This window comes from Rhinatrema bivittatum, chromosome 2 (assembly GCF_901001135.1).
Source record: "Rhinatrema bivittatum chromosome 2, aRhiBiv1.1, whole genome shotgun sequence".
NCBI classification, from domain to species: Eukaryota; Metazoa; Chordata; class Amphibia; order Gymnophiona; family Rhinatrematidae; genus Rhinatrema; species Rhinatrema bivittatum.
In genome coordinates this window covers 597,339,542-597,355,285 of record NC_042616.1, presented here as the reverse complement: position 1 = coordinate 597,355,285, position 15,744 = coordinate 597,339,542, and the positions used below count along the sequence as shown (strand labels likewise).

At 47.6% G+C, this 15,744-nt stretch overlaps 1 protein-coding gene across 5 annotated transcripts in view; it reads right to left on the bottom strand.

Annotated features, from left to right (window-relative positions):
- Positions 1–15,744, bottom strand: part of GATA6 (GATA binding protein 6) — a 61,413-nt gene that overhangs the window by 11,987 nt on the left and 33,682 nt on the right. The gene's annotated exons all lie outside the window — the stretch shown is intronic.

Here is a 15,744-nt window from a genome sequence, read left to right as displayed (position 1 = left end):
AGATCAAGCACTAGATTCTTCTCTAAATTTGACAGATATTTTAGAACTATCTCAGGAGACAGCTGTCCAAAAAAGGGGAACTTTATTGGTTTCGTTTGCCTTTACTTCAGAAAGGAATTCGGTATTGAAGTTTTTCCTTCGTAATCGTTTGCAGCTATTTCATGGCCAGAAAATTTGGATATATCCTGATATTACAAGGACAACTCAAGAACAACCAAGGAAATTTCTCACAATGAGACCAGAGGTGATATCACATGGGGCAAAATTTAATTTGAGATATTCTTGCAAATGTTTAGTTAATTATCATAATTCTAACTATATTTTCTTTAAACCCTCACAACTATGGGTGATCCTGAATTCCCATACCTAATTGTCCTCATATGTTGGGTTGACTTGTTGTAAAAGTGGAGAGGTTAGCTCTCCGGATTACTTTGTTTAGCCCCTTTTCCTGCTATTTTTCGCTCTGTAATTATCTTGGTCTCCCATTTTCTTGCTATTTGGAGATATTTATATTGAAGATGTAGAAGTGTAATTTTCACTTTATATTCCTTTTTATCTTTTTATTTTTATTTGTAAATTACGATACTTATCTCCTATTGCTGGTACAAGATTATTCTTGTATTATTTGTAAAATTCAATAAAAATAAAATTTAAAAAAAAATACACACAGGGCGGATTAGCATATTGGGGGATCGGGCAACCCCCGGTAGGACAGTAGCTCTAGTCACGTAGTTTCCTCAACAGCCAAAGAAAAGAAGAATCAGAACCCACCCGACATGGCCCAAAGAAAAGCTTGGCGGGTCTGCAGTGGTGTCCATCCCACTGCAGCCCAAAGAGAAGACTGCGAGGCTGCAGCAAAGCCTACCTGTCACAGCCCAAAAAAGGCTCAATGGGGCTGCAGTAGAGCCCATCTCACTGCAGTCCGAAGACAGGCCTATGGGGCCATCCACAGAGGCCTCTCCCCCCCCCCCCCCCCCCACCCATCCAAAGGAACAGTGCAACTGCAGCACTGCCAGTATGGCCTTCTCCCATCTCCCATCCTCAGTGAGGAGCAGCTCAGCCATCCCACAGCGACCTAAGACAAGTCCCAGAAGAAAGGAAGCAATCTGAAAGTGTATGTTTGTGTATATGAGATAGAGTTTGTATGTATGTATGAGGAAACCTGCATGTGTATATGAGAGAGATCTCTATGTGAGAGAGAGGGAGCCTGGATGTCTATGTGAGAGCCTGTATGTGTATATGAGAGAGCGCTTGTGTGTGTGTATGAGAGAACCTGTATGCACATGTGAGAGACTACATGTATATGTGAGAGTCTGCGTGTCTGTATGAGAGATTCTGTGTATGTGAGAGCCTGCATATGTATGAGAGAGAGAGAGCCTGTTTGTATATGTGAGAGCCTGCATGTGTGTGAGAGCGAGACAGCCTGTAGATGTGAGAGAGCTTGCATGTCTATGAGAGAGAGAGCCTGTTTATGTGACAGCATATATATGTGTCAAGAGGAGGCAGAGGATAAAGTTTGTGCAGCCCCCCCCCCCCCCCTTCCGCCAATCCACAACAATCTCTGGGCAATTAGAATCAAAATATTCCAGGTATGGAGAGTTGGAGATTTTTTAATCCTATTATTTTAAATATGTAGGTGTTATTTCATGTGTTTGCTGTTTTGAAATATTTGGTATTTGGGAAATATTTGAAAAAGTTTATGTGAGTTTTTAAATTATGGGATGTTTGTCAGCTGTTTTGACAATTTTTTTTATTATTTGTATAGTTTTAATATTATGAATGATGTTTATATATCTCTTGATTTTATTGCTTGATGTTTTGTGAGGAATGATGATGTTTCTGTTTTTCCATTGTTGTACTGCATAATACATTTGGGCTTGTTGTGGTCTCCAGAGCATGAGTGTGCAACTGAGCTAGTAAGCATGTGTAGGAGTGAGAAGAACAAGTAAGCCAATGAGCATTAGAGATGTGAATCGGAACCAGAATCGGTTCCAGTTTCGGATTCGTGGACCATCGGAAAATTATTTTTTCTGCGGTTCAATCGTTTTTGGTTTTTTTTATCGGCTGCGCTGAGCCGATAACCCAAAAACACAGCCCGACCCTTTTAAAATTAGTTTTTTAGTATCCCCCCCCTCCGGACCCCTCCAACCCCCCCCCCCCCCCCAAAATGTTAAGTACCTTGGTGGTCCAGTGGGGGTCCTGGGAGCGTTCTCCCACTCTCGGGCAGTTGGCTGCCAGTATTTATTTATTTATAGTTTTTTATATACCACGCCACGTAATGCACATCACCTCAGTTTACAGCAAACAGTAATTCAGCCAAAGGCTTTACAATGAAAATAAGTGGAAAAAGCGAAGTGCTTATTTAACAGAAGAACTAGGAGTATACATATCAAATACATATGTGTAACAATATTAACTAAAGTCTGTCTTGAAGGGAATTATTTCTAAGTTAGAGGAGGGTAAGGGAAAGGGGGAATCATAGTGGGGGGAAAGGGAGCCAGACCCGCACTGCTGGTCTGACTCTCTTATCCCCCCACCCCCCCATGTCAGAGAGGGAGGGGAGTCAGAGGGGAAAGGGAAAGGCAAGGTAGAATAGAGGAATCAGGAATAGGTTGAGCAGCGAAGTATGTAATTGCATGATTCCCATCCTTCAAAGGAAGGCTTTTCTAAACAGCCATGTTTTTAGGTCATGTTTAAATTTTCGGTGGCAGGGTTCTTGGCGCAGATCAGCGGGCATATTGTTCCACATTTTGGTTCCTGCTATGATGAGCGAACGTTCTTTAGTGGATGTAAGTTTAGTTAGCTTAGGAGAAGGGATCGGAAGTCTGGCCTGATGTTGTGATCTGATTGGACGGTTTGTTTTTTTGAAATACAGGTGCTCAGGAAACCATTGCATGGAAGTGCAATTGCTCTCTCGCAGCCGAATCTAGGGGGTACAGCCTTTCCAAAGCTAGTCACCCTTTAAAATTAGCTTCTGGGGTGCCCCATTCAAGATCAATCAATTCTTGAATATCCTCTGTAAGAGGGAAGAATCATGAGGCTTTATGCAAAGAACGTTTTTGGGTACTTGCCAGGTTCTTATGGCCTGGATTGGCCACTGTTGGAAACAGGATGCTGGGCTTGATGGACCCTTGCTCTGACCCAGTATGGCATTTTCTTATGTTCTTATGTTCTTAAACCAAAATGGGATCTTTCTTTGGCTCAGGCATGGAAATCAACACCCCCCCCTCCCCCCCGTATGCCCAGCATCTTTAATGTCTGGGAATTCAGAGCTGGTAACTCATCTCTATGAAGGAAACGCAACATAGTTTAATACGGCTCCAGCCCCGGAGGAATTTTCCCCATTCTCAAGGGATTAAGGATCAGCTTCATCAGCTGTGCCATCTGGGTCCCCATCAGCGTGACTCGCAGCAGTTCTAGACATACTCCAAAAGCTTACCAGCAGCACCAGGCATGCGGGAAATGCAATCCTGATCTGTTAAGATTGGCCGGGGCCGACAACTGTGCCTGAAGAAAGGACTTCAGCCCTTGAAAAATTCCACCCAAGAAGAGGCAGAGGGGTCCATGCCAAAACCAGGCACACACTGAATTACCTTCTCCCGCTGACGAACAGTTAGGCGAGTCCCAACTTCAGGTGAAACCTCTGGCAGCTCTTTTTCTATTCCCTCATCATGCTGGGAAGGACCGGGCTTAGCAAAATCAGATGGGGACAATTCTTCCTAAGCCTCCAAACAGTGCTGACACAAGTTAAAGGGAACACCAAGATGAGATGCCTGAATATGGCAAGCAGCACAAAGGTTAAGGTGCTTAGACTTCTTTGCTATCAGCATCATAGAGTTGTCAGTATGCTACAACATGCATCTGAGAACTGTGCGCCCACCTGTGCTCACAATAGGTGCGGAAAAATATTAGGCGCTCAAAATATAGACACCTAATACACTATTCAGGTAGATGCACAACTGAACAGCCACCCGAGCGCTCACCATCCATATGCAACTTGAGCCCCACCTAGACGCCCTTAAGCACACCACTGTGTGTCCACCTAGGCGCCCCTACACACACAACTGAGCGTCCAGGTAGGTGCTCCTATGCACCCAACTGAGCGCCCAGCTAAGTGAACAAACCAACACACAGCCAGGCACATAAGCTCGAACTGACATACTGAAGAGGGTGCAGAGAAAAAAGCATGCGAGTGCCGCTGCGGCCTACCCATGCAAAGAAGAAACCAAGCCTGACAGTGGGGCCTAGCCCAGAAGGCTGCTCAACCCACCAAGCAGCCTGAGTCCCCAAGCTCCCCCGGAGGCGGGAACGGATGTCGGATCGGCACGAATCCCCAAACTCAACTCCCCCTTATCTCTTTTCTCTCTCTTTTTTTTTTTACTTACTCTTTATCTGAGCTCAGCCTGACCCGGCAGAGTACAGTGTCGGTGTCCGGCTGTGGGGGGAGAGGGCGTAGACCTTCACTGCCATGCTAGGCTTCCTGCACCTGCTTGCCTTTCAGTTGTTGGTTTTTTTTTTACAGCTAAGTCCATGCCAGCAGAAACCAGCAGAGCAATAAACTTCTTTCTTCTTTTCTCCTACCACAAAAATCTTTTTAACGCAATCCTCAGTAGGGAGATGCATGTGGAAAATACTGACAGGCTGATGTCAGTGTAGGGGTATATATGCTGTGCCATCATCTTTGTTCCATCTCCATCTGCTGGTAGAGGTGCATAACCTACTGGTCATGGATCCACCTACCTGAGTGCTAAGAAATAAGTTATTTATAAGACTTAAGTAACAAAAACTACACTTTGCACAGATTTTTTTAAAGAAATGCTTGAGTCTGAATTTTCCTGTTTCCTCATCTATTCTACTAAGGGGAGAGCTAAAGAGAAAACAAAACTTTACTGTAAATCATATATTATATTACCAGTGATAAATGAGAATTCTAATTCAGCTGAGCAATTCAACTTTGATGAGATGTTCCCCTGCGAGTGGGAAATAGTGTAATATCCTACAGTATACCCTGCTAAGGAGAATATTATTTTTCATGAGAAATTATATGGTTTTCTTCCTGTTATTAGATCAAATACAACTAAGAAGGGGAGTATATGAGTAAAAAATGTTTCATTTTTCATTTTAGGGAAGGTTTTGCCCATGAATTTCATTTCATTTAATGTTTAATTTGTTTCTTTCATTTGAAAAAAAAATATGAATCAAACATTTTAAAAAACCCACCAAAACAAATAAAAAAAAAAGGAAACAGGGTATCCCAAGGCCTCCTGTTACCGCCACCCATCCCTCTCACCTGGAAAAATGCTGAGGCCAGGATATCCCCCCAGCCCTCGCTTAACCTGCCCGGTGGGGATCCATTGGCGAGGCCTAGGCTCAGGCTGAAGCCTTGACCTTGAATAGGCCAAGGCCGCGGTAGGTTGTCATGACATTGACCTAGGCGCTACACAAGACTGAGGCTTAGAGGCCTGCTCCTGACACCTCAGCTTAGGCTCAAAGCCGGGGCCTAAGCTGGACGCTGGGACCTCAGCCAGGTAACAAAACTTGGGCCTCAGCCTAGGTTATATCCCAGGCCCGATAAACGGCCCGGTTCGGAGACTGGGGCTCAATGCTTGGGCCTCGCCCGAAGGCTTGGTCCCAATGCCTGGGCCTAGGCCTGGGCCTGGCCTAGAGGCTGGGTCCCAATGTCTGGGCTTCAACTTAGACCACAGCACAGGACCAGGCCCAACACCGGGGTCTGGTCCAGAGGCCAGCTTCTGATGCCTGAGCCTCGGCCCACCCCCAGGGCCTGATGCTGGGGCCCAGCTAAGAGGCTGGGTCCCCACCATCTGGGCCTTGACCTAGACCAAAGCCTAGAACCTGGTCTGGAGGCTGAGTCCCGATACCTAAGCCTTGGCCCGCGCCCAGTCCTGATGTTGGGGCCCAGCCAGGAGCCCGGGTCCCAATGCCTGGGCCTCGACCTAGGCCGGAGCCCAAACCTATGCCCGAAATTGAGGCCTGGTCCAGTTGCTGGGTCCCAAAGTCTGGGCCTTGGCTCTGGCCTAGGCCCAAGGTCAGGCTCAGACCCCTAGACCTGAGCATGGGCTACATAGGTCCTCTTCTTGTGTTCTTTCTTCTGCAAATGATGGCGTCCACTGGGGACATGCCAGAGTAAATTAACTCCAGTGCATGCTCCTCAATGGAGAGCACTATGGCCTGATGCTGGGGCAGACCTCAGGCCTGGGTTCCAGCATCGGGTCTGGATTCAGGCTCCAGCCTAGGCATCACCAGCCTTGGGCCTGGGCTGAGGCCCAGCTGTCAGGACACAGCATCTGCACTGGGCTCTGGCATTGGTCCTGAACTCAGGCCTAGGCCAAGGCCTAGACATCAAGACCCAGCCTTTGGGCTGGGCCCCATGTCAGGACCCGGCCTCCTGGCTGTAACTTTTGATACCTGAAAGATCAGGTAAATGAAGGGTCATTAAATTTCCTGACCCCGACAAAATCTTTTGGAGGGGGGGGGTGTCTGGGCCTTTGCTCAGGACTCATTCAATGCCCCGGCATCAGCCTGGCCCTAGGCCGAAACCCCAGCATCACACTCAAAGTCTAGGCTGTAGCCCCTACATTGAGCCTCGACCTATGCCCTTAGGCAAGGCATCGTGTCGTGCTTGGGTGTAGGCCATGGCCCCTGCTTCGGACCTTGACTTGTGCCCTAGGCAAGCCCTGGCCTTGAGCCTAGGTCTAGGCTCAACAAGAAGTTTTAACCAAATTAAACTAATAAGACTTGTTTAATTTAGGGGGCCCTCAATTTGTTTCAGGGCTGGGCAACAGACTGAATCGGGATCATCTGCAACCCACTGCTGTTTACATCTCCAACAGAAACAGTGCTTGACGATAAGGCACACAGACAATTTACAGCTTCTGAGATCATTCTAGGGAAAGGGGAAAGCTGCTTTCTATTGCCAAGCGTTTATACTCATAACCCCAATGAACTGGAGCTTTACCCCTGAATGCAGCGTAGTTCCAAATATTTGTTCCAGTTTGCAAGGGATTATGGGTAAGAGATTTTTGGGAGAGAAAATATGTCACCTGGTCCTGAAATCTCATGTGGTGTAGTCTCAGAAGATACAAACCTTAATCGGGAAAAGAAAGGATGGGCTTCAAACAGCCCACATTGGGTTAGAAACTTCCTGAAACAACTCTAGATCTAGCCCGCATTTATTTTTTTTGGCCCTGCAGTCTACTCCTGCTTTTTAGGGATGTGCATTGAAAAAAATGTCAACTTCTTTTTGTTTTTTTACATTTTTTTGTTTCATGTATTATTTCTTTTATTTTGTTTATACGAAACAAAATGAAAAAAGAAAGGGAAAAGCACAAAAATCAAAATAGTGTCTGCGGCACTGCCCACCAAGCCTGCAAAAATTAATTGTGTCCCCTCCAAGTATCCTCAGCTCTCACATATCCCCTCAGACCCCCACCCATGGGTTTAAAAGGAGCACCAAATGACCCAAGGCCAGGACCATTTTGAAAAAACAGCAGTTGCTGGGCAGGAGAGACTGGGGATTGCTCCTGCCTCACACCCATTTCAACCCACAGATGAGGCAAGATGGGATCCAAAGAGGATCTGGGAGCAGGGGCGGTGCTATAATGAGGCAGGGTGAGGCAGCTGCTTCAGGCAGCAGAATTTTGAGGCGGCAGAAAATGCTCCCCCAAAATAGCAGTGCAGCATCTACCTCACCTCAGTTCCTCACGTTTCAAGAGCAGCACACATTTAAAAACAGAGAGGTGTGCAGCATGAGCGACCCACGTCATTGCAGCGCACAGGCTCACCACCTTATTCTGCCTCGTGTAGGGATGTGCAAAGGGACGCCATACGTTGCATTCGTGATTTGGATTCGTCAGGGAGCAGATACGTTGCATTCGGCCGTATGGCACCCCGATGCGTTAATATGGCGATTTTTATTCGTGTGCCAGCTTAAAATCAAATTAACTACAACCCCCCACCTTCCTGACCCCCCCCCCCCCAAGACTTACCAAAACTCCCTGGTGGTCCAGCGGGGAGTCCGGGAACCATCCCCTACACTCACGCCCTCGGTGCCGGTTTCATCATGGCACTTATAGCCTTTGTCACAGGGGCTACCGGTACCATTGGTCAGCCCCTGTCACATGGCCATCGGCGCCATCTTGTGCTCCTACCATGTGACAGGGGCTGACCAATGCCACCGGTAGCCCCTGTGACATAGTATGGGCAAAGACTATCGGCGCCATTTTGAGTACTGGCATCGGACGGTCGGCGTGCAGGAGATCGCCCCCGGACCCCCGCTGGACTTTTGGCAAGTCTTGTGGGGGTCAGGAGGCCCCCCCAAGCTGGCCAAAAGTCCCTGGGGGTCTCAGAGCGACCTCCTGCACTCCGGCCGTCCGATGCCACTACTCAAAATGGCACCGATAGCCTTTGCCCATACTATGTCACAGGGGCTACTGGTGCCATTGGTCAGCCCCTGTCACATGGTAGGAGCACAAGATGGCACCGATGGCCATGTGACAGGGGCTGACCAATGGTACCGGTAGCCCCTGTGACAAAGGCTATCGGCGCCAGGATGAAACCAGCACTGAGGGCGTGAGTGCAGGGGATGGTTCCTGGACTACCCGCTGGACCACCAGGGAGTTTTGGTAAGTCTTGGGGGGGGTTCAGGAGGGTGGGGGGTTTGTTTAAATTTTTATTTAAGTGGCCGTATAATTCGGGGAAGATTCGTGTATTCGTGGGGAATCGCGATACGTTTCGCTTCCCCACGAATACTACGAATAGTGCAATATACGTTGCAGATCGCCAATATGGCGAAAACGAATGCACAGCCCTAGCCTCGTGCTACACCACTTTATTAAGCAAGCGGCAGGGCTGAAGCTAAGGTGAGACTATTTCCTTGCCTTGATGCTTTGCCCTGCTCAAATTATTCTAGTGCTGTTTGCCGTTACGGCTACAGCTGCATTATTATTTTTTAAAAGTTGATGGGCAGCATTTCATTGGTCAGCTGTGATTTTCCCTCTGTTGCTCAGGACAGCGGCTCGGTGGGGGCCTGAGGAAGAGGAAGATCACAGAGAAGGAGGCGAGACCATGACCATAAAACTGGATGGGAAAGCCAAGGCAGCGGCAGAGTGGCAGGCAGGGAGGTAGCACACAGGGACCGGAGCTTGAGGCAGGGCAGGGCTGTGACTGAAGAGGAGCACAGCAGGAGACCTAGTATAAGCAAGGTATTGGTCTGCAGGTCTAGCTTTTCAGTGGCAGCCCTGGGGTGAGCTGGTGATAAACTCTCACTGAAGCCTCTGCTCTGAATTTAGCCAAACAGCACTCCGGCTCCTCCCTGCTCCTGGAGAAGAGAGAGAGTGAGAGAAGACACTGGTCTTGGGGGGAAGGGGAAGGCAGAGGGTGGAGTGACAATAATTATAGAGAGAGAAGTGAAAGAGACTGGTATGGAGATAGGGGATAACACAGTGACTGGAAAGAGAGAGAGAGAGAGAGTGATCAGGGAGGAGGGGTGACAGTGACTTGTGAGTGAGAGAGAGAGACTGATGTGGAGGCAGGGGATGACACTGACTAGAGAGACTGGTCAGGGGGAGGGGGTGACAGTGACTGGTGAAAGAGAGAGAGAGACTGGTCTAGGGGAGAGGTGACAGTGACTGGTGATAGCGAGAGACTGATCTGCAGGGAGCAGTCATGTTGACGAGAGACTGATCTGCAGGGAGGGGTGACAGTGGCTAGTGAGAGTGAGAGACTGATCTGGGAGGGAGGGGTGACAGTGACTGGTGAGTGAGCAGTGTTGGCCTTTGAGTAGGATGCGCTGGACTGTTCCTGTGGACACCACCAGCATCAGTTATCCTGCTGCAGCCCGAAGAGAGGCCCAGTGGGGCTGCAGCAGACCCCATCCCAATGTGGCCCAAAGATATGTGTAAGCCCTGAGAGCATGTGTGTGCATGTGCGAGAGCCCATGTATGTGTGAAAGAATTAATGTGCAAGTGTGTGTATGTGTAATAGACAGGCTGTGTCACTCACACACATGAGTATATCACACACACAAGAATGTGTGTGAGGAAGTGAGACAGAGCCTGTGTATGAGAGACAGAGGGAGTGTGGTAAGTATGGGTGTTTATTTTATTGGTGGTGGGTAGGAGAAGGGGCTTTCACCAGAGGGGGGGGGGGTCTATTTTTTTTTTTTTTTTTTAGTTTGGTGACTGCTCCTTTTCAAAATGAAACCAAATGGAAAATAAAATTTCTTTTGTTTTATTTTCGTTTCCTGTGTTGTTTCAAATGAAAGCATATCTCTACTGCTCTTTAAGTCTCCCAACTGAATCAGGAGCAACCTCTGTTGAACTTCCATTTACAGCTACCTGGGATTTCCCCCTTATTCTGTATCCCTTCCCAACTCACTCAGCCCAGTCATTGCAGCAACAGTCACTGGGGCCAGTGGCCATGCACAGCAGAACCCCTGCAATTATAGGGCCTACATCTGGCCACTAGGTGTCACTATAATACAATGATTTGGACACCTCTGCCCCCCCCCCCCCCCCCTCCCGGGGACTATGAATGCTTCCTCTACAACATCCCCTGCCAAGCCATGGACGGAAGACTGTCACTGCCACCAGTGGCGGCGTAAGTCTCCTAGCACAAGACACAAGTCCTGAAACTAGACAAAATGAGAACTTGAGAGACTGAAAACAGTTCTTCCTCTTATTATTGCAAGATCCCTTGAACTGTTGAACTGGAGCATTATTCATTAAAAGTACCACCATGTCATAGCTTTGTTCCAGTCCAAGAGAGCTAATGGGTTAGAAAACCTAAGGATAATATTGAAATGACCTTAGATGAGTGGTTCTCAATCCGTGGGGCCCGCTGGCCAGTCTTATGCATGAGATGCATTTGCATACAATGGAAGCAGTGTATGTAAATATAGTTTTTTGCATGCATATCCTAAAAACCAGATTAGCTGGTAGGTCCCAAGGGCTAGAACTGAGATCCACTATTTTATTCCCAACCTTCCTTTTCTCAACAAAATATTTATCTGCAGAATAAAGGACTCCACCAAAAACTATGCTTTACGGACCAAGATAAAATGAGCTTTTCTGAAACTGACTGTAGGTCTTCCCACTGCACATTTTTAACCATAACTCCCTTGAACTGGAGCACTGTTACTGAAAAGCATTGTTCCATGTTTTTATTTAGGTTCAAGAAACAGTTAGGATAAGAACATTTTGAGAGGGAACTTATTGCATCTACTTATAAACCTCTGTTTTGTGTAGTTTCAGAAAGCGTAGGTCATGTTTAGCTGCCTTGTTCAGACATGGAATTCACAGAAGAAAAAAAGAGAAGGTAAGGTAATAGCTTGTGTCAAGGCCATATGCGATCCGCTGCCTATTTCTGCTATGAAATCAATATCTGAACAACAAGGCACTCTGCCACAATATATATATTTTTCTGACAGAAAAAATAAGGTATTTTTTCTCCTGTCTATCATCTAAGGTCATTTCAATATCTAATGTCATAGGGATTAGAGGAGTGTGGGTGGGAGTTGGGGGAGATAGGGAAAGAATGATGGCAGTGGCAATGGTGGAAGTGTGGGGTATGGGGTATGCAAGTCAGGTTTTTGTACAACATTCTCAAAGGTTTGGGTAGAAAGGGAATAAAAATGGGTGAAGCGCAGAGTAGCTAAAAAAATGTTCATGGACAGGGGCAGGGCCAGCACGACCATTAGGCGGCACTAGGTGGTTGCCTAGGGGGGGGGGGGGGCCGGGGGTAGGGCGCCGCTCGGCTACACGAAGGCATCATTTTCAAAATAAGAGAGAGAGAGAGAGAGAACTGTAAGAGGGTAACCATAACTCTATATATCTACCACTGCTAGAGGGCACATTCAACTCGGGAGGGGGGGAGGGGGGCAGTGTTACACTGGTCTGCCTAGGGCGCTACTGACCCTTGCACCAGCCCTGGCCAGGGGAAAAGTGGAAACATTTTTTTTGGAAAACCTGAGCGCTAGCCAAACATTTTAGAAACCAGAGAAAAATGTTGTTTTTTCCCAAAAAAATATTTTTTCTGTTATTTTCTTGGTTTTGACTGATTTCATTTTTGCTTTTCTTCTTTTTTTTTGCTTCTTTTACAATTTTTCTTACTTTTGTTCTCTACTTTCCCTATTTCCTCCCTCTCTCAGGTCTCTTTCTAGCCTTGCCACTTCTTTCCCCTGGGCCCAAATCAGCCACAGCAAGGTCCCAGAATGCTGACATGTTTAGCTCTACCCCCAAAGTGACAGGAAATTATAGTGCCAGGGGTGGGATTACCGGGGCTGTTGTGGGCTCCCTTATCCAGGCTGGTCGCCATATTCATATCCCACCCCAAGGACACTCTGAAGGGCAGCTCCTATCAGTCTTGCAGAAACGTCAGGTACCAGGCCTCAAATTTTAGAGTCCCGGGTGACCTGACACCTGGGACCTTTCCGGCCTTGCTCATGACATAATTTCCCTGATAAAGGCCAGTTGCTTCAACTGGAAACCAAAAGGAGCAAGCCAAAACAAACAACAAAAGGTGAATATTAACATCTGATAGAATTTCTTTCCATCTGGTGGGAAAATGTGAAGCAGGTACCTCGGATGCAACAATTTATTAAGATTTCCAATTTATTTTTTTTAGATTGTATGGTTGATGGCTTCAGAGTGTTGACCTCATTAATGCCTAAACACATCTTTCACAGGCTGTGGCTGATGTCAGCATCAGCACTCTGCTCAGGAGAGCACAGCTACAAAGCACAAAACTAAAATGCAAAAAAAAAAAAAGTTACACAAGATAAACTGAGAGGTGCTGTCAGGCACCTGCTGCACAAGGGACTGCGAGACAGAAAAGGAAAAAAAAGAACCTTTTGACTATTGGTTAATGTTGATTGACCTTAAAAACAAAATGAATCCTCTTTGAACATCATGGAACACATTTAAAAGGCTTTCAATCGACAACACAAAATTCACATTGAACTCGGAAGGGTAACACTCTGAGCCCTATCCAAGTAAATAGGAACAATCAGATGTTTTTGTGTTGTCGATTGAAAACCTAATAAAAATTGTTTTAACATAAAAGGCCTTCAAATGGCTTGTAAGAATATTATATGCAGGGGCTGCTTTAGACTGTAGTACTGTATCTGCCAGGCTTCACTACAAGAGTTCAACCTTCATTTACAAGAGAGTCAAATATTATTTCTAATTACAGAGTCAAGGGAAAAAGAATTCCAAAAAGTTCTTTTTCTTTTTCCTTTTCCTAACTGTGATAAAAAAAAATAAAAATTGCATATTTCAGCAATGAAGTAGCTGAAAAGAATTTGACTTGGAGGGCATTGATACATGCTAAGAATTAATGAAAGCCCCTGCATTTTACCATTAAAGGAATAGGAAAAGGAAAATCCAGCTGGGCTCCGATTGTTTTTGCTGAGGTGATAATGGCTATCAGGTCGATACTGTAACGTGCGGTTGAGGATTTCCCGTCTGTAACGAGCTGGGAGCGCACAATTCGGATGCGTAAGGCGATCCAGCAATACAGTCTCCAGTTTCACGCGTCCTTAGCGCTTCTTAAAACAGACGCATAACCCTTTCCGCACGCAGCATGTATATGATATGTAAATGAATGAATTAGCTGTATAATGAAGGAATTAGCTATTCCCCTCCGATACTGTGACGCGCGCTCAGATTATCTCCTTTGTAACCCGCTATTTTGCCGCGTCCTTAACCTGTTAGTTTACCGCCACCCTCTACTTGGTGTTAGTGTGGTGTTAGAAAATTAAAACGGGAATAAAGTGTAAAAAATGGGGGCGATTTCGGCGCTCAAGGCCCCGTCCGGTCTCCGGTGCAGCCCCAGTCCTGTCCCCTCCTCCCGAAGCAAAAAAAAACCAAAAAACCGAAAAAGTAGCAAGGCTCGGGCCTGCTACGGTAGTCCCTTCTCCCTTCTCCCCTCCTCCCGATTTCGGTGCTCAAGGCGGCCGGGTGGGCGTGCATTCATCCAGGCAGAGGGAGCCGGCGGCGAAAGCGGCCTCCGGCTCCCTCTGCCTGGATGAATGCACGGCCCCCGCCGGCAGTGAATGAATGCCCGTGCGATTCGGCGCTCATGCCTTGAGCGCCGAAATCGCACGGGCATTCATTCATGCATCAAATTCCTTATAGGAAAACCTCTTTCTAACAAATAAGTTGATCTCCAGCCTTTTTTTTTTTTTAAATCAGAAAAAGACCACTGAACCCTAGTCATAATGAAAATAACTTTGGCTCCTGAATGGGCAACCGATTAGACTGGGATAAACAGAAACAATGCCCTTGCGATTTCGGCGCTCAAGGCATGAGCGCCGAAATCGCACGGGCATTCATTCACTGCCGGCGGGGGCCGTGCATTCATCCAGGCAGAGGGAGCCGGCCGCTTTCGCCGCCGGCTCCCTCTGCCTGGATGAATGCACGCCCACCCGGCCGCCTTGAGCGCCGTAATCGCACGGGCATTCATTTACTGCCGGCGGGGGCCGTGCATTCATCCAGGCAGAGGGAGCCGGAGGCCGCTTTCGCCGCGGGCTCCCTCTGCCTAGATGAATGCACGCCCACCCGGCCGCCTTGAGCACCGAAATCGGGAGGAGGGGAGAAGGGAGAAGGGACTACCGTAGCAGGCCCGAGCCTTGCTACTTTTTCGGGTTTTTTTTTTGCCTCGGGAGGAGGAGACAGACTGGGGCTGCACCGGAGACCGGACGAGGCCAGGGCAGGTGAGTGGGGGCTGGGGGAAAGTTTGCCGAGCATCGGGGAACATAACTGTCCACTTCCTGGTACCTGTCATTTCAAATGTCATTTGAAATGACAGATACCAGCGCGGCCGTGAAGCGTTAGGCCCGCGAACCCAGGATACTGTATAGGCGCTCTATACAGTAAAATGGGTTGCGCGGGCCTAACGCTTGCCTAAGGCTTCGCAGCTGCGGCATGCATTTGCATGCAATTAGAAGAGAGTATCGAGCGCTAGGTGAAGAGAACTGTGCGTGCGGGGAACGAGGGTGCGCCTGGCAATGCCGCACTCTTTCTACCGCAGCCTTAGAGTATCGACCTGTATGTCAGGAGACACTACCGTCAGATTACTGTGTGTCCATATGACAGAGGGGACAATTATGCCATAACAGTGACTTCTGCTGAGTGCAATGCTGGTACTAGTAAACAGAAATTTAGTTCTGTTCCTGGCTTTCTTTATCCATTAGATGTTGTGCCTGTGTCTCTCTCTTTCGCTCTCTGCCACCCCTGAAGGATGTCCTGCTAGTGTCAGCCACCAGTGGGACTCTGCAGTGAGCTAATGCCCACCGAAGATTGAATATGATGAACTGAGACAAACCTTCTGGCTGAAAGTTAATTTCAAGGGAGAGGAATACACGAGTGGAGTGTGACTCCTCTTATTCGACTATCTTTGTTCACTCATTTATTCAGCCCTCTTTGAGCTCAAACGGTATACAAGGGCTTCCACAAGAGAACGCCACTACTGCCGATCTCTGGCCCGCGTGATGGTGGTGGTCCCATGTCAGGCCGCAAGCCCACGCCTCTTTCTCTGCTGTTCTTCCACCGTATGCCCCAAGGATGGCCTCTTAACTCCTCCCCATCTGGTATACCACAAAACAAAAAAAAAACTAGCCACAGCAAGAGATGCAGTAGTGCACAAGAGATCTGTGGGGGTCTGGAAACCTCGGGTGCTACACCCCCTTTTGATTTCAGTTTACTAAGATTGCCGTTTTCTCCAGGA